Source organism: Symphalangus syndactylus, chromosome 16 (assembly GCF_028878055.3).
Source record: "Symphalangus syndactylus isolate Jambi chromosome 16, NHGRI_mSymSyn1-v2.1_pri, whole genome shotgun sequence".
NCBI classification, from domain to species: domain Eukaryota; kingdom Metazoa; phylum Chordata; class Mammalia; order Primates; family Hylobatidae; genus Symphalangus; species Symphalangus syndactylus.
In genome coordinates, this window is record NC_072438.2 from 89,871,564 (window position 1) to 89,899,083 (window position 27,520).

Here is a 27,520-nt window from a genome sequence, read left to right on the forward strand (position 1 = left end):
TCATAATTAAAATAGTATTGTATAGTTATGGTGGCATCTAGATAACTCTAAATATGTGTATATGAAGTTCTTTCTTTCTCCCTTTCCACACACAAGATGTTGGTGTGTACATTATCTTTATATATATTCATATATACTATCCACCCACACATGCATATTTTCATCCACATGAAAAAAAGAACATTTTAATAATATATTAATAAATTTAATAAATAATATCATGTATTTATACATATATAAATGGATTAAGATACGTATCTTTTGACATCTATTTAATTGGATCATTCTGATTTGTAAATGTGTATTTTTCAGAGTAGATATTTTATCAGGAAATTTGTAAAACACCCTAAAAACATCCTTATCTTAGTGGTAGTCTCATAGTAAGATTTCAAACAGTTATTCAATACAGTGTTGCTATTATGATGTCCACAATAACAATTCTTATAATTTTGGTGATTAGATTATTACTTATCAAAATTCCCTTGGTAAAAATGATATTCTTATAATATGGAAAATTATTTGTAATTTTCTCAAATTTGTGATATATTTTATCTATTTTATAAGATTGTTTCCTGTCATATTATTATGTTATTTGCATGTACATCTTTGAATATTTTGATTTATTTAAATGTTATAGCTTTTTGCTTTATTTTTTAGGGATTTTGCAAAAGATACATGAGGTAAACATTTACATATTTTTTTCTATCAATTATAATCATTAATTCTGATTACATATACAAGTATAAAAAGTAAAACAATAAAGATTTTGTAAGACTATGTAAGAGGCCATTTCCATCACCCTGGGAAAAAAATATCTGAAACAAGCCCATTAAAGGAGTTTGGCTTACATTAACATACTTATTTTATCAAAAGCTATCACAGAGAGAGAGAGAGAAAGATCAAAAGACAGAGAGAAAACGTCTCTGAAAGGAGAAGATATTTGCAGCACGGATACCTAATTGAAGACTTAGATATTAGGTCAGTGCAAAAGTGACTCCGATTTTTCCATTACCTTTAATTGCAAAAATTACAACTACTTTTGCACTGACCTAATATAAAAACACAACTACAGTCAAGGAGAAAAACCTCATAAAACACTGTAGAAAAACAGGCAAAAGTCTTAAGCAGGCAATTCACAAAAGGGGAGTAGATTCAATTGGATGATAGCTGTATGAAAAGATATTTGACTTTATTAATCATCATGAACGTGCGAATTAAAAATACAGTGCAAACCAACTACAAGGACATCTGAAGGACTAAAGTGAAAAAGGTAGGCAATGCCAAGTGTTACCGCTGAAGTGAAACCACAGAACCTGCATGCTCAGCTGGGAGGACACAGACTGCTACAGTCTCTTATGAAAGTTTTGTGGCAGGATAGACTAAAGCTGAATTGTTTGTAATCTAGGACCTTCTATTCTATCCCCGCAATTATCAAGAGAAATGCATTTACATCTTCTGAAGAAAAACATATAAGTATGTTCACAGCAGTTTATATAAAATTGTCCCCTAAGTGAAAATATCTACAGAACCATCAAGAGTGAAATGGGTAAAGAAATCTGGGTGTGTTCACATAATGAAGAGAAATACTATATGATCCAGCAATCCCACTCCTGGGTACCTATTCAAAATAAAGCAAATCACCATATCAAAGAGATATCTGACCTCTTATGCTTATTGCTACCCTATTTACAATAGCCAAGATGCAGAATCAACTGAAGTGTTCATCACCGAATGACTGTAAAAACAAATGTACATACAGACACAATGGAACATTATTCAGCCATAGAAAATAATAAAATCCTGTGATTTTTAAAGACATGGATGGAACTGGAGGACATTATGTTAAGTGAAATAAGCCAGGCACAGAAAAACACATTTTGTGTGTTCTCACTTATATGTGGGAGCCAAAAAATTTGTTCTCACAGAGATAGAGAGTAGAATGATGGTTATCAAAGGCTGGGAAGGGTAGTGGGGAGAATGGAGGAAGGTGAGTTTGGTTAGGGAGTACAAAAATACAGGTAGGGAGAAGGAGTATGATCTGATGTTCAGTAGCACAATAGGAGAACTGTAATTAACAAAAACTTATTGTGTATTTCAAACTATGTACAGGAGTGGATTTAAAATGTTCCTATCAAAGGCCGGGCGCAGTGGCTCACGCCTGTAATCCCAGCACTTTGGGAGGCCGAGGCAGGCGATCACGAGGTCAGGAGATCGAGACCATCCTGGCTAACGCAGTGAAACCCCATCTCTACTAAAAATACAAAAAAATTAGCCAGGCATGGTGGCTGGCACCTGTAGTCCCAGCTACTCGGGAGGCTGTGGCAGGAGAATGGCATGAACCCGGGAGGCGGAGCTTGCAGTGAGCCGAGATTGTGCCACTGCACTCCAGCCTGGGTGACAAAGCGAGACACTGTCTAAAAAAAAAAAAAAAAAAAGAAATCTTTCTATCAGAAAAAATGACATGCTTGAGGTGATGGACAGTCGAATTACCTTGATTTGATCATTACATGTTATATGTTTCTATCAAAATATCACACACACTCCACAATTATGTGTAACTATAAGCATGAAAATGAAAAATAAAAATAAAATAAATTTGGTATGCTCACAATTAATTCAATTAAGAATTGGCATGGGCTATTATAACACATAGGAATATGGCTGAATCTTATGAAAGAAAGTGAACACAGAATATAACATAGTGTAAGTTCATAAACAGGAAAAACTGATATGTACAGTTGGAAGTCAATGTAGGGTTTGCCTTTGGGGCAGTGGGGATGACAAGGTTCCCAGGAAAAGTTTCCAGATGCTGGTGATGTTCTGTTGCTGCTAGTCACACATTGTCATTACTTGGTGCAAATTCATCAAGACATACTCTTAAACTTGTACACTTTTTGGTAAATATGTTGTAACTAAATATAAAGCTAAAAAAATTGATGTAGCAAAGTCTGAGTGAAGGAAACTTTAATCATAAAAGCAGGCCTATATAGAATAGTAGGAAAGAGCCACTCATTCTTGCTTTATCAGTTCAATGTAGTTCTGCAGAAACACTGATCTTTTCTTTTTAAAATGATGGGTTTTTTTTTTATACAGCCATGTACCAGATTTTATAAAACAAGGAAGGGGTGACTGGCTATTCCTTTCACATAAAAAAATGGATTTCTCACTTTTCTATTTTTCTCTAGCTGAATGCTATAACATAAATGGATGAATTAAATGTATTCTGATAAACGGCAAATATTTAACGACCCATTTCTGAAGTCATTTGCATGCATTTCTGAAAGATAATGCATTATCAGCAGTTGTAAATTTGTATTAATAGAATTGGAAATAAAATGTACATACCAGCTAGATTACATAACTGGCTTCTCAGTAGCTTTTACATAAAAAAACTAATGTGCAATGTTTCTGAGACCTATAAATTTGGCTTATTCAAATAGCTTAAAATAACATGAACAAATACCTTTCTATTTCTAAAGCAATTTGTGTGCTCTAAGAGAGACTAAGAGTGGTTTGATTTATACAATTTTAGAATTTTTCATGTTGTCAATCTATTGTGTCCATCAAGATTATGCCATGATAAAGTGGTTTACCATATATTTGGTATTATTGTTTTTATTTGCAAAGTGTTCTTGAAAAAATTATGGCAAACACACATTATTGGGACTGAGGCCAGACTTTTTAGGACTCCATCAATCCTATCATAGTTTAGAAAAAATATAAATATCTATTCTTTTTCTCTCTCACTCTGATATACTTCCTAGAAAAAACTTCCAAGAGAAAAGGGAATTCTATTTTATGGCTAATGCCAATGGCACATGGGCAGCATGGATGTTACAAGGTTAATCTCAGTTCTGGACCTCCTCACTGTGGCCACCGCAAATGGAGAGCCAAAAGGGAAGGCCTCTTTCTTGCCAGAATTTTCAGTCCCCAGGCGTCTGTCCTGTGCTTGCCTCCGAAATGAGAACTCCTGTCCTGCAGCCATCCCTCTATCCAAGAGTAGGATAAATATCACCCCAAGCATTTTAGTTGTTTTTTTAATTTTCCTTTCTTCTCCAACTCTTAGGACTTTTCATGCCTTTTCCAGGCCCCTGTTTCCCATATGGATATTCTTGTTTCCTCCCTAAAATTGGTCGTAAGTCTACCCTTTCCTATGTAAAAATTTAAAGAGAAAAATAAGAACCAAAAATCAAAACGAAAAACACACACAAAACTCACCCAGAGTTATCAGTGCTTTACAGTTCAACATAACACACTCTTCCCACAACAAATAACATTCTGCGTTACAGGAGATGATGGGAGTTTTGCAGTTGGGCCATTCTGCCTCGACAACCATTTGGCACTGATAACATTCTCTAGGAAATCCTAAATGCTATAGAAGCCAACTTAATTTTTATTTTCTCTCGATGCTTTCCTGCAGCCCACCAAGAAAAATTAATTTCAATATGTGTTTCCACATTGTTTTCTTTGCTTTAATAGGCTTAACATTTTCACGTAGTTTTATATGCAACAGCAAAATTTAATAGAAGATACAGACTTCCCATACATCTCCTGTCTCCCCCCACACGCATCCAGATACCTTTACATCAATGCCCAACACCAGAATGGCCCATTTCTTATAATCCGTGCACTTACATGGATGCACAATTATTACCCAAAGTTCATATTTGACATTAGGGCTCTCTCCTGATGTTGTATGTTTTCAGTGTTGACAAATATATAATGACACGTGTCCATCACTGTAATATCATACAGAACAGATTCAGTGACCTAAAAATCATCTGTGCTCTGTCTATTCATCCTTCCCTTCCTTCAACCCCTGTCAGCCACTGATCTTTGTACTGTCTACACAACATTGCTGCTTCTAGAATGTCATATTGTTGAAATCATAGGGTATGTATCCTTTTCATATGGGCTTCTTTCACTTAGTAACATACATTTTACATTTCTTTCAAGTTTTAATGGTTCATGATATGGTTTGGCTGTGTCCCCACCCAAATCACACCTTGAATTGCAACTCCCACAATTCACACATGTCCTGGGAGGAACCTGATGGGATGTGATTGAATCAAGGGGGCAGGTCTTTCCTGTGCTGTTCTTGTGATAGTGGAATAAGTCTCAGGAGACATGATGGTTTTAAAAATGGGAGTTTCCCTGCATAAGTTCTCTCTTTGCCTGCTGCCATCCACATAAGATGTGACTTCACCCTCCTTGCCTTCCACCATGATTGTGAGGCCTCCCCAGCAATGTGGAACTGTAAGTCCATTAAAACTCCTTCTTTTGTAAATTGCCCAGTCTCAGGTATGTCTTCATCAGCAGCATTAAAATGGACTAATATACTAAACTGGTACCAGTAAGTTGGGACGCTGCTAAAAAGATACCTGAAAATGTGGAAGCGACCTTGGAACTGGGTAACAGGCAGTGGTTGGAACAGTTTGGAGGGCCTTGAAGAAGACACAAAAGTGTGGGACACTTTGGAACTTCCTAGTGACTTGTTGAATGGCTTTGACCAAAATGCTGATAATGATATGGACAATGAAATCCAGGCTGAGATGGTCTCAGATAGAGATGAGGAGATTGTTGGGAACTCGAGCAAAGGTGATTCTTGTTACATTTTAGCAAAGAGACTGGCAGCATTTTGCCCCTGCTCTAGAGATCTGTGTAACTTTGAACTTGAGAGAGATGACTTAGGGTATCTGGCAGAAGAAATTTCTAAGCAGCAAAGCGTTTTAAGAGGTGACTTGGGTGCTGATAAACGCCTTCAGTTTTCTTTTTTTTTTTTTTTTTAAGACAGAGTCTCACTCTGCCGCCCAGGCTGGAGTGCAGTGGTGCGATCTCGGCTCACGGCAAGCTCTGCCTCCCGGGTTCACCCCATTCTCTTGCCTCAGCCTCCGGGGTAGCTGGGACTACAGGTGCACACCACTATGCCCGGCTAATTTTTTTTTTTTTCTGTATTTTTAGTAGAGGGAAACAGCATAAAAGTTCGGAAAATTTGCAGCCTGACAATGCGATAGAAAAGAAAATCCCATTTTCTAAGGAGAAATTCCAGTCGGTTGCCAAAATTTGCATAAGTAACGAGGAGCCAAATGCTAATCACCAAGACAATGGAGAAAGTGTCTCCAGGGCATGTCAGAGACCTTTGAGGCAGCCACTCCCATCACAGGCCCAGAGGCCTAGGTGGAAAACAAATGGTTTTATGGGCTGGGCCCAGGGTCCCTGTTCTATGTGCAGTCTAGGGACTTGGTGCGCTGCATCCCAGTCACTCCAGTTGTGCCTGAAAGGGGCCAATGTAGAGCTCAGGCTGTGGCTTCAGAGGGTGCAGGCCCCAAACCTTGGCAGCTCCCACATGGTGTTGAGCCTGCAGGTGCATGGAAGTCAATAATTGAGGTTTGGGAACCTCTGCCTAGATTTCAGGGATGTATGGAAACGCCTGGATCCCCAGGCAGAAGTTTGCTACAGGGGAGGGGCCCTCAAGGAGAACCTCTTCTAGGGCAGCATGGAAGGGAAATGTGGGGTCAGAGCCCCTGCATAGAGTCCCTCCTGGGGCACTGCCTAGTGGAGCTGTGAAAAGAGGGGCATCATCCTCCAGACCCCAGAATGGGTCTCTCTCTTTGCCTGCCACCATCCACATAATACATGACTTCTTCCTTGCCTTCCCTCATGATTGTGAGTCCTCCATAGCTATGTGGAACTGTAATCATCTTTCTTTGGTAAATTGACCAGTCTCAGGCATGTCTTTATCAGCAGCAGGAAGATGGACTAATTATTTTTCATTTCATTTCCTTTTTTTAACTTTTATTTTAGATTCAGGGGTATATGTACAGGTTTGTTATATAGCTAAACTCATGCCGTGGGGGCTTGTTGTAAAGATTATTTTGTCACCCAAGTACTAAGCTTAGTACCCAATAGCTATCTTTTCTGATCCTGTCCCTTACCCTACTCTCCACCCTCATGTAGGCCCCAGTGTGTGTTGTTACCATCTTTGTGTTCATGAGTTCTCATCATTTAGCTCCCAGTTATAAGTGAGAACAGGAAGAATTTACTTTTCTGTGCCTATGTTAGTATGCTAAAGATAATGACCTCCAGCTTCATCCCTGTCCTGCAAAGCACATAATCTTATTCATTTTTATGGCTGCATAGTGTGGCATAGCATAGATGTGGCACCTTTGTGCTATGTACAACCTGCTCAGCCTTATACGTGAGTCTTGAGTTCCTTGATTCCTGGGGCAACTGGTATTGAAATTGATGGGCGTTCACTGATTTTTCTCTCTACTCCCAGGTGCTGGGCCCAGCACTGTTCCTAGGGCGTGCCGAGTCAGAGGACAGTGTTTTTTTCATAGACAGTGCCATGGCCATGGCCTTCTGGGGTTCAGAACTCCTGCAGGATGCCAACAGTTCTTACCATGGTTTTCTGTAACCAGGACCAACTTGAGGGAGATTGGGGTGAGGGAAAGGGGTTACTAGGTGGTAGGTCTTTCTCATTTTGGGTGTGACAGGGGGCAAAGTAGCAAGCCTTCCATCCCCATGAACTGCAGCAGTGACACAGCTGGGGACATGGGGGAGGGGTGGAGTCCTCCTGGAATGAGGAAGGTTTGCACCCCCTTGCTAGGGCCTTGGTTTTAAACTTTGCTCTTTTTAGAATTACTCTCAAAGAAAACCAATAAAATGCACCAAAGCTATCAAAAACAATGTGTATATGTACCACTGTTTCTTTATCCAGCCTGCCATTGATGGGCATTTAGGTTGATTTTATGTCTTTGCTATTGCAAATAGTGCTGCAATGAACATTCACATGCATGCGTTTTTGTGGTAGAATAACTTATATTCCTCTGGGTATATATCCAGTATTGGGATTGCTGGGTTGAATGGTAATTCTGTCTTTAGCTCTTTGAGAAATCACCACATTGCTTTCCACAATGGTTGAACTAATTTACACTCCCATCAACAGTGTTTAAGTGGTCCCATTTCTCCCCAACCTCACCAGCATCTGTTATTTTTTGACTTTTAATAATCACTATTATGACTGGTGTGAGATGGTTTCTTATTGTGGTTTTCATTTGCATTTCTGTAATGATCAGTGATATTGAGCTTTTTTTTCATATGCTTGTTGGCCATGTGTATGCCTTCTTTAGAAAAGTGTCTGTCCATGTCCTTTGCCCACTAGTAATAAATAATAGACTTGTGTCTGAATATTTCACAGTTTATTTCTCCATTCATCTTAATTACCTGAAGAACATCTTGATTACCTCCAAGGTTTGCCAGTTATGAATAAAACTGTTATAAACATTTGTCTGTAGGATTTTGTGTAGCCATAAGTTTTCAACTCATTTGGATAAATAGCAAGGAGCATAATTACTATATTGTTTGGTAAGATTATGTTTCATTTAATAAGAAACAGTCAGACAATTCTAAAGTAGCTGCAGTATTTTGCATTCCAATCACATTTCATTTTCAATACTGGTTTTCATTATTACATTAATTTTATATTATTTATTGCTTTTTACTCGAGCTGTCTCTTCCTCACTTAAAAGTTGTAGCTTCCTGAACGTTTTATATATATTATATATATATGTTTATATATAATATATATATAAATATATATGCCCCCATGATCCAGTCACCTTCCACCAGACCCCAGCTCCAATACTGGGAATCACATTTCAACAGGAGATTTGGCAGGGTCACATATCCAAACTATATCAAACACTTCTTTATATTTTTTTCAAAATAATTATTCTCTTATACTTCCATGTACATTTTTAATTATAAAGTCTCTTTAAAATGAACATATGTAAAGTCAGTAATTAGTGAGACACTGAATTATTACTGTTGACTTTATTGTCTGAACTATCCTTCTTCTCATAACTAACTTCTGTAATAGTAACATATTCCCCCATTCACTACTATTTTTCAGTATGGTTGACCCTTGAACAGCATGGGTTTGAACTGCATGGGTCCACTTATTTGTGGATCTTCTTTTACCTCTGCCACCACTGAGACAGCAATACCAACCCTTCCTATCCCTCCTTCTCCTCAGCCTATTCAACCCATGAAGAATAAAGGCCTTTAGGATAATCCAGTTCCACTTGGTGTAAAGTAAATATATTTTGCTTATTATTTTTAATAACATTTTCATTCTTCTAGACTATATATTATATATAAATATATGTAAACATATATAACGACATATACATACATAAACATATATATCATATATAAATATATAAACATATAAATATATATAAACATATAAACATAAACATATATAATGTATAAACATATAAATATATATAATACGTAAACATATAACATATATAAACATATATATGTAACATACATATATAAACATACACACACACACACACACACACACACACACATATATATATATATAGAGAGAGAGAGAGAAAAAAATGGAGTAGTGATCTCACCCAGGCTGGAGTGCAATGGCGTGATCTCAGCTCACTGCAACCTCTGCCTCCTGGGTTCAAGTGATTCTCCTGCCTCAGCCTCCCAAATAGCTGGGACTACAGGTGCACACCACCCTGCCTGGCTAATTTTTGCAGTTTTAGTAGAGACAGGGTTTCACTATGTTGGCCAGGCTTGCCTTGAACTCCTGACCACAGGTGATCCACCTGCCTTAGTCCCCTAGAATGCTAGGATTACAGACATGAGCCACTGCACCTGGCCATTTTATTTTACTTTTTATCTTTGAATATTTTGAAACTAGTTGGCTGCCCAGAACATAGTAAGTACTGTGAACCTATTTCTTCCTTAACAGTTGTGTTATGAACAATAAAATCATACAAGTCAAATGGAAAATATAATTTTTCAGTATTTTTTAGATTTTGTAGTTGTATTAGTCCATTTTCAAGCTGCTGTAAGAATTGCCTGAGACTGTGTAATTTATAAAGGAAAGAGATTTAATTGACTCACAGTTCAGCATAGCTGGGGAGGTCTCAGGAAACTTACAATCATGGTGGAAGGTGAAGGGGAAGCAAGGCACCTTCTTCTCAAGGTGACAGGAAAGAGAAGTGGTGAGCAAAGGGGGAAGACTCCTTTATAAAATCATCAGATCTCGTGAGAAATCCTCACTATCACAAGAACAGCATGGAGGAACCACCCCCATGATTCAATTACTTCCATCTGGTCTCTCTTGACAAGTGGGGATTATGGGGATTATGCGATTATAATTCCAAATGAGATTTGGGTGGGGACAGAAAGCCTAACCATATCAGTAGTTTAATAAAAGATTTTTCTACATAGTAATATAGCATAATTATTGTTATGAGTCACTTCATTAAACATTATGCAACAGAATTTTTATTCCAAATGAAGATGGTAAGTCAGAGCCATATGATATTATCAGATATGGCACAGTTTTCTAAAAATCACTTAGATTATAATTACTAAAATCGTTTAAACACTGCATTAGGTCGTTCTTGCGTTGTTATAAATAGATACCTGAGGCTGGGTAATTTATAAGAAAAGAAGTTTAGGCCAGGCACGGTGGCTCACACCTGTAACCCCAGGACTTTGGGAGGCTGAGGTGGGTGGAACATGAGGTCAGGAGATCAAGACCATCCTGGCCAATATGGTGAAACCCCGTCTCTGCCAAAAATACAAAAATTAGCTGGACATGGTGGTGCCTGCTGGTAATCCCAGCTACTCAGGAGGCTGAGGCAGGAGAATCGTTTGAACCAGGGAGGCAGAGGTTGCAGTGAGCCGAGATCATCCTACTGCACTCCAGCCTGGTGACAGAGCGAGACTGCATCTCAAAAAAGAAAAAAAAAGTTTAGTACAAGCATGGCACTGACATCTGCCTCTGAGGAGGCCTCAGGCAACATTTTTTTGGGTGGGCAGAAGGCAAAGCAGGAGCTTGCATGTCAGGTCACATGGCAATTCAGGAGCAATAGAGAGAAGCGGGAGGTTCCACACTATTTTAAACAACAAGATCTCATGTGAATTAACTGAATGAAAACTCACTTTTTCCCAAGGGCATGGTGCTAAACCATTCATAAGAAATTTGCCCCCATGATCCAATCAGCTTCCACCAGACTCCAGCTCCAATATTGGGAATCACATTTCAACAGATTTGGCAGGGTCACATATCCAAACTATATCAAAGTTTACATTTTTTCAAAGTAATTATTCTATTATACTTCCATGTACATTTTTAATTATAAAGTCTCTTTAAAATGAACGTATCTAAAGTCAGTAATTAGTTATACACTGAATTATTACTGTTGACTTTATTGTCTGAACTATTCTTCCTCTCATAACTAACTTCTGTAATAGTAACATATTCCCGCATTCACTGTTATTTTTCAGTATGGTTGACCCTTGAACAGCATGGGTTTGAACTGCATGGGTCCACTTATTTGTGGATCTTCTTTTACCTCTGCCACCACTGAGACAGCAATACCAACCCTTCCTGTCCCTCCTCCTCCTCCGCCTATTCAACCCATGAAGAATAAAGGTCTTTAGGATAATCCAGTTCCACTTGGTGGAAAATAAATATACTTTGATTATTATTTTTAATAACATTTTCATTCTTCTAGACTACCTTACTGCAAGGATACTGTATGTGATGCGTTTAATACATAAATTATGTGTTAATGAATTGTTAAGTTATTGGCAAGGCTTCAGGTCAACAGTAGGCTGTTACTGTTTAAATCTTTGGAGAGTAAATAGTTATACACACAGTGTAAGGCATTGGCTACTCTAATCACCATGTTTTTCAAGGGTCAACCATATTTCATCATCCACACCCTACATCTTATGTATTAAGCTTGATTTTAATTTGAAACTTTACCCAAAATCCCTTCTCTTTTTGTATGTTTTCCAGGATACCTAAAGAGTTCCTTCAGACATCTGACAAGTTCAGCTCCTAAAATAAAATATATATTTCCCTGACCTAATGACTTTGTTACAATTTTAATTCAGATCTAAATTTAAATGTCTTACTTTGATATCTGTTTCATGTGAAGCCATAAAATTATATCAGAAGACAAAACCTGAGAAGCTGGAGATGGGAAAACATATGAGACCATTCTTATCATCTATATATTCATGTCATGTTATTGGTGGGCAAAAGAGAAGGAATTCCTTCTATGCAGCTTCATTAATCAAAAAAAATATGATTAAAGAGTCATCATACAGGAGATGCTAGAGAAATGACATGGAAAGATTCCAAAGTATGACATTCAAAAAATCGACCAAGTACACCAAATTGTCCAAAGCATGAGGCCATCTTTGTTGGGTTGTAAACTGAAAATGTTCATGGTTGTTTTGGATTGTTGCCAACACAAAGCTTGAAATATTTATTTTAAATATATTTACATTCTATAACAAATTAGCCTGTTAAAAATTTAGTGTGAAAATAATTGGAAGAGTAAATTATCTTCTGTAATTCAACATAAAGCATTCTTACTGTACTGTATTACTTTTACTATTGAAATACAGATTGAAAACAGCATGTACCTTTGTCTTTAAAATTATTTTCTTTGGCAGATTATATTTCCTATATATATTAATATTCACAAATATATCCATATTCCTCTCAGGCATATATATTGTATGATATTTTCTACTGATTTACAAATGAGTTTAAAATAAGTCTCTGAATTGTATTCATTTGATATTGAACATGAATTAATTTAGTTGTCATTGCCCTTTGTCATTGATATATTACTCATATCAATGAGTATATTAGTTAACTGATGTGTGATACATGCCTATGTACCTGGCTTTCTGGGATACTGGAAAGAAAAGTAGAGCATTAACAATCCCCAGGAAATAATTAATGAGAGTGGTCCAAATTAATACTAGAACTTTTTTCACCTTTCGTCTCAGTTATTGATATTTTACATTTAAGGAGTTTCTGCTTCACAGGTGTGAATGGGAGGTGGTTGTGAAAACTCCCTCATTGAATGTAGATTAATACATTTAATGTAGATTCATACATAAGTAGATGAAAGCTCTGCTTCAAAGGGATTTCACTCAATGGTATTCTTTGATACTAGAAGAAAAAAAGGAAAATAAATCATTCCAGGTAGGGTAGAAAGCTGGTTTGTGGAATAGCCTGAGATAGCATGTTTTGTCAGGATAAAAACAATTAGTGGAAAAAAGTCTGAAAGAGCAAGAGGGTTCTCCTCTGTAACCCCAATTCTTGGAAGAGGGTCTGCATTCTCTTTGTAAGTTCTCCTCAGACCTGCAATGCAGGATACTGCCCTATCAGGGGGCAGCAGAGGGTTGATGATTTACCTGAAAAACTTTAAAAAATGATGTAGACTTGGAAATTACGATTTAATATGTTTATCTCTGTGTTGTGACATCTTGAGAAGCAGAAACAACTAGCTGAGACAATCGTTTTTTTGTTGTTGCTTTTTTGTTTTTGGATTTTGTTTTTAACTGCAAAGAGTCAAGACAGAAAAAGGAAAGAAGGAAGAAAGAGACAGAGGGAGGAAAATAGAACCAGGTTGCCATTTTTTGTTTATGAAAATACTTTAATAACATAGATGAACCAGTAGTATAAACACAATTGATTTTAATCCTCTTGTTCAAACTTTCTTAAGAAAGATTTTTGACGTAATATTATGGAGTAAATATGTGATTTTAAAACTGGATTATATAAAACAGGAGGCTGTTTTTGGTGACAAAAGAATGTTGAGAAGACCCAGTTGAACTATTCTGATTTTCTTTTCTTTTTTTTTTTTTTTTGCAAATAATATCTTGCTTGACTTGGTTATTCTTTAAATATTTTCCAAGTTTTTTTCTTAAAGTGATTGGATGTGAATTTGGATATAAATTCTTTAATTTTATGATAAGGATTTATTTTTCTAGACTATGTCTGTTACCCCTTATAACTCTGACGTTCTTTAGTATCACTTTGTTAGTGGTAGAAGTTACCTGAGTTACTGGCAGCAAATCTGTACGGGTCTGTACCAACCTCAGCTCCTGCCTCCTAAGAAGAAATAATTTGAATGAGGGACATAAGGCAGAAAAAGAAACCGAGGCAAGTTTCAGAGTGGGAGAGGAAGTCTATTAAAAAGAAGCAGCTTGCGCTTGGAAAGTGAACATGCACAGGATGTTTATTGGAATTGTACAAATGCTCACCTGAGGATTTCTTCCCTTTACCAGTGGAATGCCCCCGGAAGTTCATATTCCGCTATTTTGTCTCTTCATTCACAGGCTTGAGCCCACCCATCCAATTCCTAAGATCTTATTGGAGGCTGCCAATTGCCAATTTCAGGTGTTTTTATCTGTTGAGAAACTGCCTCTCCCTGCTGCCAGGATGATTTCTCACAACCAATTATCCTTTTGGAAAGGCAGTGTGACAACTGCCTGACCAGCACCTGGTGGGCACCTGACATTCCTGGTGGGCTGCGAGGAGCATTTTCCTGCCCAGCTCATGCCTGACGAGCTACCTACTGTAAAAACTCCGACAGTTTTAAGACACACGTAAGACATAATCTACAAATCCTGTAGTAACCCTGAAGATGCCAAACCATATGAAATGGGACAGTTTAGAAGCTAGAGCCATGATGTTAAATCCTGCACTCAAACTCCACGGAGTGTCTCCTATGGGGTGTGATCTCAGGTATTTTATTGTTGACTCCTTGCACAACTGAATGTTTTCTTTTGCCATACTATTCCAAATGGGCTGGTTGAACAGAAAGAAACAAAAACTTTATGCTAACATCTAATTCTCTAAGATTGTAAATTGGAAAGGTTAACAATGCTTTCTTAATTCTGGGCAGACCCTTTTAATTCATTGTATGGGAACAATAACACTAAACAAATATTCAAAGATTCCTATTCCCACACTTTCAAGATAAATGAATGGTTTTGTTCAGAATATTTATGTGAAAATCTTCTCGAGAGGATGTAATTCACAGTAAAACAAAAATCTTCCAGATTTGTACATGCCACGTATTGCAATTGTTTTGGTTTTTCTTCCTAAATAAGGGACAGGCTCTGATTTCACTTCTGGATTAATCAATTACTAAGCATTAAGCCTTAGATACAATACTTCAGAAAGATGTTAAGAATAATATATGAACATGTTTAGCACAGCATGTAACACTAACTAGATTGGCTATGTTATGTAAAATATGTGTTCCTTTTTCAAACATTCCTCTAAAACAAAAAAAATTAAAAAAAACATTTATTTTTAACTGTAAAATGTGAATAGAGCTATATTTTAGATCACCCTAATCTGTGTTGCCTTCTATAACTTTCAGGAAAAAGTTAAGAATAGCCAGTACACAGGGTAAACCAAAATGTGAAAGAAATTCAAGTATAAGTTAACCTTGGAAAGAGAGATTTTAACTGCAGAGATATTCTGAGAAACTGGTCTCATATTGAGGCCAGGAGCCCTGCAGGAAACATACCATTTTTCATCTGTTTATAAGAACAAAATATAATAAATATTATCTATTTTTCTGATCTTGTGTTTTGTTTTTAAAATGAATTTACTCTGTTGCAAGTATGGTATATAAATATAAATTATATGCACATAACAAGAATCCAACTTCAAAAATTTTTACATATTTCATGAATGACCGGAATTATGTCAGCCTACCTTGAATGGACCACTACCTTTCCCTATGATCTCAATGTCTGGACCACCGTCGGCCATGTGTTAGACATCCAGAAAATACATATTTAATTAATAAATGAGTTCTCAGGAGTGGAGCTAAGATGGCCAAATAGGAACAGCTCCGGTCTACAGCTCCCAGCCTGAGCGACACAGAAGACGGATGATTTCTGCATTTCTGTTTGAGGTACTGGTTTCATCTCACTAGGGAGAGCCAAACAGTGGGTGCAGGAGAGTCGGTGAAGCGCACTGTGCGTGAGCCGAAGCAGGGCGAGGCATTGCCTCACTCAGGAAGCGCAAGGGGTCAGGGAGTTCCCTTTCCTAGTCAAAGAAAGGGGTAACAGACGGCACCTGGAATATCGGGTCAGTCCCACCCTAATACTGCGCTTTTCCAACGGGCCTGGAAAACGGCACACTAGGAGATTGTGTCCCGCACCTGGCTCGGAGGGTCCTCTGCCCATGGAGTCTCGCTGATTGCTAGCACAGCAGCCTGAGATCAAGCTGCAAGGCGGCAGTGAGGCTGGGGGAGGGGTGCCCGCCATTGCCCAGGCTTGCTTAGGTAAACAAAGCAGCCAGGAAGCTCGATCTGGGTGGAGCCCACCACAGCTCAAGGAGGCCTGCCTGCCTCTGTAGGCTCCACCTCTGGGGTCAGGGCACAGACAAAAAGTCAGCAGGAAGCTCCACAGACTTAAATGTCCCTGTCTGACTGACAGCTTTGAAGAGAGTAGTGGGTCTCCCAGCACGCAGCTGGAAATCTGAGAATGGACAGACTGCCTCCTAAAGTGGGTCCCTCACCCCTGAGCAGCCTAACTGGCACGCACCCCCCAGTAGGGACAGACTGACACCTCACTCGGCCAGGTACTCCTCTGAGACAAAACTTCCAGAGGAACTATCAGACAGCTGAATTTGTGGTCTCACGAAAATCTGCTGTTCTGCAGCCACCGCTGCTGACACCCAGCCAAACAGGGTCTGAAGTGGACATCTAGTAAACTCCAACAGACCTGTAGCTGAGGGTCCTGTCTGGTAGAAGGAAAACTAACAAACAGAAAGGACATCCACACCAAAAACCCATGTGTACATCACCATCATCAAAGACCAAAAGTAGATAAAACCACAAAGATGGGGAAAAAACAGAGCAGAAAAACTGGAAACTCTAAAAAGCAGAGCACCTCTCCTCCTCCAAAGGAACGCAGTTCCTCACCAGCAACGGAACAAAGCTGGATGGAGGATGACTTTGACGAGTTGAGAGAAGAAGGCTTCAGACGATCAAACTACTCTGAGCTATGGGAGGAAATTCAAAACAATAATAAAGAAGTTAAAAACTTTGAAAAAAATTAGAAGAATGGATAACTAGAATAACCAATGGAGAGAAGAGCTTATAGGAGCTGATGGAGCTGAAAGCCAAGTTTTGAGAACTACGCGAAGATTGCAGAAGCCTCAGTAGCAGATGCGATCAACAGGAAGAAAGGGTATCACTGATGGAAGAGGAAATGAATGAAATGAAGCGAGAAGGGAAGTTTAGAGAAAAAAGAATAAAAAGAAATGAACAAACCCTCCAAGAAATTTGGGACTATGTGAAAAGACCAAACCTATGTCTGATTGGTGTACCTGAAAATGACAAGGAGAATGGAACCAAGTTGGAAAACACTCTGCAAGATATTATCCAGGAGAACTTCCCCAATCTAGCAAGGCAGGCCAACATTCAGATTCAGGAAATACAGAGAACGCCACAAAGATACTCCTCGAGAAGAGCAACTCCAAGACACATAATTGTCAGAGTCACCAAAGTTGAAATGAAGGAAAAAATGTTAAGGGCAGCCAGAGAGAAAGGTCAGGTTACCCACAAAGGGAAGCCCATCAGACTAATAGCTGATCTCTTGGCAGAAACTCTACAAGCCAGAAGAGAGTGGGGGCTGATATTCAACATTCTTAAAGAAAAGAATTTTCAACCCAGAATTTCATATCCAGCCAAACTAAGCTTCATAAGTGAAGGAGACATAAAATACTTTACAGACAAGCAAACGCTGAGTGATTTTGTCACCACCAGGCCTGCCCTAAAAGAGCTCCTGAAGGAAGCACTAAACATGGAAAGGAACAACCGGTACCAGCCCCTGCAAAAACATGCCAAATTGTAAAGACCATCGAGGCTAGGAAGAAACTACATCAACTAACAAGCAAAATAACCAACTAACATCATAATGACAGGATCAGATTCACACATAACAATATTAACTTTAAATGTAAATGGGCTAAATGCTCCAATTAAAAGACACAGACTGACAAACTGGATAAGGAGTCAGGACCCATCAGTGTGCTGTATTCAGGAAACCCATCCCACGTGCAGAGACACACATAGACTCAAAATAAAGGGATGGAGGAAGATCTATCAAGCAAATGGAAAACAAAAAAAGGCAGGGGTTGCAATCCTAGTCTCTGATAAAATAGACTTTAAACCAACAAAGATCAAAAGAGACAAAGAAGGCCATTACATAATGGTAAAGGGATCAATTCAACAAGAAGACCTAACTATCCTAAATATATATGCACCCAACACAGGAGCACCCAGATTCATAAAGCAAGTCCTCAGTGACCTACAAAGGGACTTAAACTCCCACACAATAATAATGGGAGATTTTAACACCCCACTGTCAACATTAGACAGATCAATGAGACAGAAAGTGAACAAGGATATCCAGGAATTGAACTCAGCTCTACACAAAGTGGACCTAATAGACATCTACAGAACTCTCCACCCCAAATCAACAGAATATACATTTTTTTCAGTACCACACCACACCTGTTCCAAAATTGACCACATAGTTGGAAGTAAAGCTCTCCGCAGCAAATGTAAAAGAACAGAAATTATAACAAACTGTCTCTCAGACCACAGTGCAATCAAACTAGAACTCAGGATTAAGAAACTCACTCAAAACCGCTCAACTACAGGAAACTGAACAACCTGCTCCTGAATGACTATTGGGTACATAATGAAATGAAGGCAGAAATAAAGATGTTCTTTGAAACCAATGAGAACAAAGACACAACATACCAGAATCTCTGGGACACGTTCAAAGCAGTGTGTAGAGGGAAATTTATAGCACTAAATGCCCACAAGAGAAAGCAGGAAAGATCCAAAATTGACACCCTAACACACAATTAAAAGAACTAGAAAAGCAAGAGCAAACACATTCAAAATCTAGCAGAAGGCTAGAAATAACTAAAATCAGAGCAGAACTGAAGGAAATAGAGACACAAAAAACCCTTCAAAAAATTCATGAATCCAGGAGCTGGTTTTTTGAAAAGATCAACAAAATTGATAGACCACTAGCAAGACTAATAAAGAAGAAAAGAGAGAAGAATCAAATAGATGCAATAAAAAATGAAAAAGGGGATATCACCACTGATCCCACAGAAATAGAATCTACCATCGGAGAATACTACAAACATCTCGATGCAAATAAACTAGAAAATCTAGAAGAAATGGATAAATACCTCGACAAATACACCCTCCCAAGACTAAACCAGGAAGAAGTTGAATCTCTGAATAGACCAATAACAGGTTCTGAAATTGTGGCAATAATCAATAGCTTACCAACCAAAAAGAGTCCAGGACCTGATGGATTCACAGCCGAATTCTACCAGAAATACAAGGAGGAACTGGTACCATTCCTTCTGAAACTATTCCAATTGATAGAAAAAGAGGGAATCCTCCCTAACCCATTTTGTGAAGCCAGCATCGTCCTGATACCAAAGCCTGGCAGAGACATAACCAAAAAACAGAATTTCAGACCAATATCCTTGATGAACATTGATGCAAAAATCCTCAATAAAATACTGGCAAACCGAATCCAGCAGCACATCAAAAAGCTTATCCACCATAATCAAGTGGGCTTCATCCCTGGGATGCAAGGCTGGTTCAACATAGGCAAATCAATAAATGTAATCCAGCATATAAACAGAACCGAAGAGAAAAACCACATGATTATCTCAATAGATGCAGAAAAGGCCTCTGACAAAATTCAACAACCCTTCCTGCTAAAAACTCTCTATAAATTAGGTATTGATGGGATGTATCACAAAATAATAAGAGCTATCTATGACAAACCCACAGCCAATATCATACTGAATGGGCAAAACTGGAAGCATTCCCTCTGAAAACTGGCACAAGACAGGGATGCCCTCTCTCACCACTCCTATTCAACATAGTGTTGGAACTTCTGGCCACAGCAATCAGGCAGGAGAAGGAAATAAAGGGTATTCAATTAGGAAAAGAGGAAGTCAAATTGTCCCTGTTTGCAGATGACATGATTGTATATGTAGAAAACCCCATTGTCTCAGCCCAAAATCTCCTTAAGCTGATTAGCAACTTCAGCAAAGTCTCAGGATACAAAACCAATGTACAAAAATCACAAGCATTCTTGTACACCAATCACAGACAAACAGAGAGCCAAATCATGGTGAACTCCCATTCACAATTGCTTCAAAGAGAATAAAATACCTAGGAATCCAACTTACAAGGGATGTGAAGGACCTCTTCAAGGAGAACTACAAACCACTGCTCAATGAAATAAAAGAGGATACAAACAAATGGAAGAACATTCCATGCTCATGGGTTGGAAGAATCAATATCGTGAAAATGGCCATACTGCCCAAGGTAATTTATAGATTCAATGCCATCCCCATCAAGTTACCAATGACTTTCTTTACAGAATTGGAAAAAACTACTTTAAAGTTCATATGGAACCAAAAAAGAGCCCGCATCGCCAAGCCAATCCTAAGCCAAAAGAACAAAGCTGGAGGCATCACGCTACCTGACTTCAAACTATACTACAAGGCTACAGTAACCAAAACAGCATGGTACTGGTACCACAACAGAGACATAGATCAATGGAACAGAACAGAGCCCTCAGAAATGATGCCACATATCTACAACTATCTGATCTTTGACAAACCTGACAAAAACAAGAAATGGGGAAAGGATTCCCTATTTAATAAATGGTGCTGGGAAAACTGGCTAGCCATATGTAGAAAGCTGAAACTGGATCCCTTCCTTACACCTTATACAAAAATTAATTCAAGATGGATTAAAGACTTAAACGTTAGACCTAAAACCATTAAAATCCTACAAGAAAACCTAGGCAATACCATTCAGGACATAGGCGTGAGCAAGGGCTTCATGTCTAAAACACCAAAAGCAATGGCAACAAAAGCCAAAATTGACAAATGGGATCTAATTAAACTAAAGAGCTTCTGCACAGCAAAAGAAACTACCATCAGAGTGAACAGACAACCTACAGAATGGGAGAAAATTTTTGCAACCTACTCATCTGACAAAGGGCTAATATCCAGAATCTACAATGAACTCAAACAAATTTACAAGAAAAAGACAAACAACCCCATCAAAAAGTGGGTAAAGGACATGAACAGACACTTCTCAAAAGAAGACATTTATGCAGCCACAAAACACATGAAAAAATGCTCATCATCACTGGGCATCAGAGAAATGCAAATCAAAACCACAATGAGATACCATCTCACACCAGTTAGAATGGCCATCATTAAAAAATCAGGAAACAACAGGTGCTGGAGAGGATGTGGAGAAATAGGAACACTTTTACACTGTTGGTGGGACTGTAAACTAGTTCAACCATTGTGGAAGTCAGTGTGGCGATTCCTCAGGGATCTAGAACTAGAAATACCATTTGACCCAGCCATCCCATTACTGGGTATATACCTAAAGGACTATAAATCATGCTCCTATAAAGACACATGCACACGTATGTTTATTGCGGCACTATTCATAATAGCAAAGAGTTGAAACCAAGCCAAATGTCCAACGATAGACTGGATTAAGAAAATGTGGCACATATACACCATGGAATACTATGCAGCCATAAAAAATGATGAGTTCATGTCCTTTGTAGGGACATGGATGAAATTGGAAAACATCATTCTCAGTAAACTATTGCAAGGACAAAAAACCAAACACCGCATGTTCTCACTCATAGGTGGGAACTGAACAATGAGAACTCATGGACACAGGAAGGGGAACATAACACTCCGGGGACTGTTGTGGGTTTGGAGGAGGGGGGAGGGACAGCATTAGGAGATATACCTAATGCTAAATGACGAGTTAATGGGTGCAGGAAATCAACATGGCACATGGATACATATGTAACAAACCTGCACATTGTGCACATGTACCCTAAAACCTAAAGTATAATAATAAAAATAAAAAAAAAAAATGAGTTCTCCTATAATGGAATCTCTATTGCGGAAACTGGTCAGGAATCAACTATGATAATCTTATTTGAATGTTAGGTACTTTTGAATATTTTCCCCCAAACTTATCTTGCCTAGAATATCCTGTGTTGCCCTAAACTTCTCATTGATGTATATTTTAAAATACATTCAAACTGGATATACTTTTTCAAATCTATTGCGAAATATTCATATGTATACTTTTTAGACTGTTCAAACATTTGCCAGAAACTTGCAGAGATGACTTGGAACTCAATATTGACTCTTTGTACCCTGCCTCAAGAAATGCTGAAAAGACAGAAATACCACAAATTCATCTTATCTCACATTTTCCAACCTTTCAAATCATGTTATATTCTTATACTAAAAACGATATCAGGCCCTTTTGTGAAAGCTTGCTTTTCTTTGTCACAAGTCTAAAGAAAATACTAATAATTCTTAACATGATGACACGGATGGAATGTTGCTTCACACTGCTGGTGTAAGATCATAATTATTAAGTGTTTGTCATGAAAATGACAGTGAGGGATAAACATATTGCATACATTGCTTAACATTTTAAAAACAGAATTTGAGATTAGCTTTGAGTAGTACATAGTCTGGTGCTTTAATTAAAAGTGGAAACTATAAAGCCATTTATAAAAGCAATATAAAATTAACAGGTTATTTAATTTTACTTTCGTGTTCCTTTTCTCACTATGCCTTTGAGAATATTTTGAAGACGGTCCTTGTTATTTTACCATGGAAGATTATACAATATACTCCTGGAAGAAGCTTATTGTAATAAAATTACAGAAAAGTTCCTATTTTTAAATGAAACATAGTGTAAATTTATCAACCTTACTTCTATTGCAATCCTAGTTGATAGCCTCCATGGCAAGTGATATCTTCTGTTTAAGTACCTTTGACTTTTTCCAAAAACAGATAATTCCTGCCAATTTTAGGTTATTGGACTGTCCCTGTGTCTAATGGCTAAAAGCAATAAGTTGATATTAAATGAAAATGCTTTGTTGCTATAACTTGTGATAATAGTCTTTAAGTATTAATTTTCATTACTTTGTTGTCTGTTGATAAGTATTGTATATATTATATTAAGTTGGGGTGTCCACCCATAAGAAACAATAATGTACTTTTGAATATTGTAATAAATTAGGAATGACCATACAATAGTTGTATTTGATGGCTCTAAAGCAAACATTGAAAAGGAAGATATAATACAGATGAGCATTAACACTTAGAATAGAAAATGAGTAACAGGACAAACAAAACGTTGGGAGAACTGCAAATATTTCACTATTTCAAATGAAAGCAATAAAAAGTCAAAATAAAAATGTTGAAGTTGTGCTTATGTTGTCAATGAAATTGGTTTTAACTTTGAGACAACATTTTTAAAGTGAGAAATTATCTGTAAAAATAGGTTAACATATCCTACTTATTTACAAAAGCTTGATTTAGACAGTCAATATATTGCCAGAATGTGAAATGTATTATTTACTTATGGTGAAGGAATATCGCAGCCTACAATGGACTTTTTAAAGTAAATTTACCTAAAGAACAGTTTTAGATTCAATATCACATTGTACTACATAAATATGCCCTGGTTTTTTTTATCAATTAAAAATAAAATGAAGAAGAATAGGTTTAGGCTTAAAGGAAAATTGCAGGCATAGCACCAACAGTACCTCTATACCACATTATGTTTAGTTGTCATGTCTCTGTGGGCTCCTATTGCAGTGACAGTCTCCCAGAATTTTCTTGATTTTTATGACCTTAACAGTTTTGTGGAGTTGTAGGCAAGCATTTTCTAAACTGTTTCTTTAGTGCTATAGATCTGATTTTCTTCTCATGATTGTGCAGTGTTATGCTGTTTTCAGAAAATAGAAGTAGAGCATTATACTCGTCATATCATATTAAGGGTACAAATTATATCAATGTTGATTCTAGCATTGATCAACTGGAATGGTATGGTAGGGTTTATCAGGTTTCTAAACTGCAAAATTTCTCCCTTTTCCCCTTTTCTTACTTTACTGTTTGGAAGGAAGTTACTGTGCACAATCCACTATTAAAAATTAGAGAAAATTAACAATATCTCCATGTAACCTGCCAAGTATTAACATATTTGGAATTCTCCTGCAGCTGATATTTGTCTATTCTATCCACTCTATTTATATATTTAATTACTTTTTTATATCGGTGTGGACACAGGTATATTTATTTTATACATTGGGTTATAATCCAAAGCATCTTCATTTATTTGTTTCTCAGTTTGTTCTAGCTTTGGTCACTGAAAACACTTTCTCTTGGCTCCCTTTGAGATAATGTCGTGTGTGTGTGTGTGTGTGTGTGTGTGTGTGTGTATGTGGATTGCTAACTTTTTGGTGCTACAAGATGCACTAGCCTCAACTTTTATATTTCCTGTTCAGCTCTAGCATCAGCCATTTTTACTAGGAAGCTTTGATTCCTTTCTTAGGCAAATAGTATTAGAGACAAGATTTGATTGTAGGTGTACTTATTGCTACTGGGGTATCATGGCTTACCAGTATTCTTAGGTAAGGCTATGTATGATACTTTCATGGGGATATATTACAGTGTAAATTTGACAAAGCCCATAGAAATTTGCAGAACAGGGTATACCTTAATGTATGAACATTTATATATACACATGCACACATATATGTTTATATGCTCACATATCTATGTATACACACATATGTAAGGTTGGGGAAGCATGAGATGGAAGCAGAATGTACACTGTAACTGAACAACTAAGTAAATAGATGGCAGACGATGAGACTATGGGAGCCAAGCTTCTCATTGTTGAATGGGGAGATTACAAATAAGAAAGAAGAAAAGGCTAAAATGACCCATATGAATACATAGAGAAATACTTATAGATTTGTTTACATACATAAATGAATATACACGTTTCCTTGCTTGTCAGCTGAGAAAAGCTGTAAGCAATGATACTCCAGGCACACCTGTGTCTGCAAGTGCACACAGAGCAACAACCAAGTGAGGACCCGCAAGAAAGTGCTTTTTGCAAATCAAGGAGAGAGGCCTCAGGAGAAAACAACACTGCCGACGCTGTGATCTTGGACTTTTGGTCTCTAGAAGTGTGAGAAGATCAATTTCTGTTGTTTAAGCCACCTAGTCTGTGGTATTTTGTTATGGAAGTCCCAACAAACTAATACACATATTCTCCTTTACTGACTTTAACATATTAAATTCTCCAATTTAAAATACTTTTCTAGTAAGTGCAATGCCTGTACTTCTTCAGGGACAGTTTCTATTTACTTATTTTTTTTTCCTCCGTGGGTTGTAACCCACACTTTCATATTTCATTGCATGTCTCATAATTTTTGTTTGAAAACGCGACCGTTACTGTAATATTGTGGGAAAAGAAAGATCAGATTGTTACTGTGTCTGTGTAGAAAGAAGTAGACATAGGAGACCCCATTTTGTTCTGTACTAAGAAAAATTCTTCTGCCTTGAGATGCTGTTAATCTGTAACCTTACCCCTAACCCCATGCTCTCTGAAACATGTGCTGTGTCAAATTCAGGGTTAAATGGATTAAGGGCTGTGCCAGCTGTGCTTTGTTAAACAGATTCTTGAAGGCAGCGTGCTCGTTAAGAGTCATCACCACTCCCTAATCTCAAGTACTCAGGGACACAAACACTGCAGAAGGCCGCAGGGACCTCTGCCTAGGAAAGCCAGGTATTGTCCAAGGTTTCTCCCCATGTGATAGTCTGAAATATGGCCTCCTGGGAAGGGAAAGCCCTGACCATCCCCCAGCCCGACACCCGTAAAGGGTCTGTGCTGAGGAGGATTAGTATAAGAGGAAGGAACGCCTCTTTGCAGTTGAGACAAGAGGAAGGCATCTGTCTCCTGCCTGTCCCTGGGCAATGGAATGTCTCAGTATAAAACCTGATTGTATGTACCATCTACTGAGATAGGGGAAAACCGCCTTAGGGCTGGAGGTGGGACATGCGGGCAGCAGCACTGCTCTGTAAGGCATTGAGATGTTTATGTGTATGCATATCTAAAGCACAGCACTTAATTCTTCACCTTGTCTATGATGCAGAGACCTTTGTTCACATGTTTATCTACTGACCTTCTCTCCACTATTATACTATGACCCTGCCACATCCCCCTCTCTGAGAAACACCCAAGAATGATCAATAAATACTAAGGGAACTCAGAGGCCGGCGGGATCCTCCATATGCTGAACGCTGGTCCCCTGGGCCCCCTTATTTCTTTCTCTATACTTTGTCTCTGTGTCTATTTCTTTTCCAAGTCTCTCGTTCCACCTAACGAGAAACACCCACAGGTGTGGAGGGGCAACCCACCCCTTCAAATATAATTTAGCACCTCTCAGAATCACATGTTCCCTCCTCAGGGTTTGTTGGTAGTTATATTAGTCTGTTTTTACATTGCAATAAAGAAATACCAAAGACTGGGCAGTTTATAAAGGAAAGAGGTTTAACTGACTCACAGTTGCGCATGGATGAAAAGGCTTCAGGAAACTCACAATTACGGTGGAAGGGAGAGCAGGCACCTTCTTCACCAGGTGGCAGGAGAGAGTGGAAGAGAGTGTGAATGAAGGAGGAACTGCCACTTTTAAAACCGTCAGCTCTCGTGAGAACTCCCTCACTATCGTGAGAACAGCATGAGGGAAACTGCCCCTGTGATCCAATCACCTCCCACCAGGTCCCTCCCTCCACACGTGGGGATTATAATTTGAGATGAAATTTGGGAGCGGACACAGAGCCAAACCATATCAATAGTGATGCTTCTTGTTGTTGTTGCTCTGCCGCTTTTTGTATTTTGGGTGGCTTTTTGTATTTTGGGTGACTTTCCTGAACTAATTCTGTAAAGACTATGTGCAAATTAAAAAATCTCTTCTCAGTTAGCTTAATTTTCAACTAATGATTGGACAGGTATTTCCTTAAATGCCCAGAACTGATAAGGTTCCCAGACTTTGCTGAGTAGCTCTGTGTGAGTGTTGGGTCAAACTTTTAATGCTCAGCTGGGAAGGAAAGACTATTTGTTGTGCTGAGTAACCTCTGAGTCAGGACAAGTAAAGACCAGTCCTATGAGTGGGGATTTCTGGGAGCTGCCATAAGGGTTAAATAATCCCATGTCTCTTGGAATGGAGTGTTTGGAGGGCTCCCAACATTCCATCTCCTGCAGTGACTGTGAGGCTGCTGCTGGTTTCCACCATAACTGTTGGAGATGCTGGTTTTCCAGGCTACTTAAGATCTGCAGAGTGGGATGGGGACAGATTAAATTTAAGTGTCACAAATTTCACTGTTCATAACAAGATCCAGAAGTTTTTCTAGGAGAAACATTCCTTGGATTGTTGCAAACTTTTGGTTAATTTTAAGAGTACTGACAAAGTTGATTTTGACAGTTTTTGCCATGTTCTCATGATATTTATGGAGAATCAGATTTTGAGAGTTTCATACTCCACCATCATCACCAGTGTCATCTTACTGAATGTAAGTTAAAGAAATTATTAAAATAATAAGCGAATCCATAGATGATGTGTAGAACTAAATGTTGGAACTGCCCAAGGTTGTAAAACCTCTATACTGGCTAGTAAATAGTACAAGAGAGAAATTACTTGGTATTACCTTATTGAAAATAACATATCAATT

The 27,520-nt window shown here is 38.1% G+C and overlaps 1 long non-coding RNA gene across 1 annotated transcript in view; it reads right to left on the minus strand.

Annotated features, from left to right (window-relative positions):
* The window catches only part of LOC134732702 (uncharacterized), a 162,868-nt gene extending 136,449 nt beyond the window's left edge, over positions 1–26,419 (minus strand). Inside the window, exon 1 of the long non-coding RNA XR_010116124.1 lies at positions 26,356–26,419. This is a non-coding gene — a long non-coding RNA (uncharacterized lncRNA). The remainder of the gene's footprint in view (positions 1–26,355) is intronic.
* Between the last annotated feature and the right edge of the window lie 1,101 nt (positions 26,420–27,520).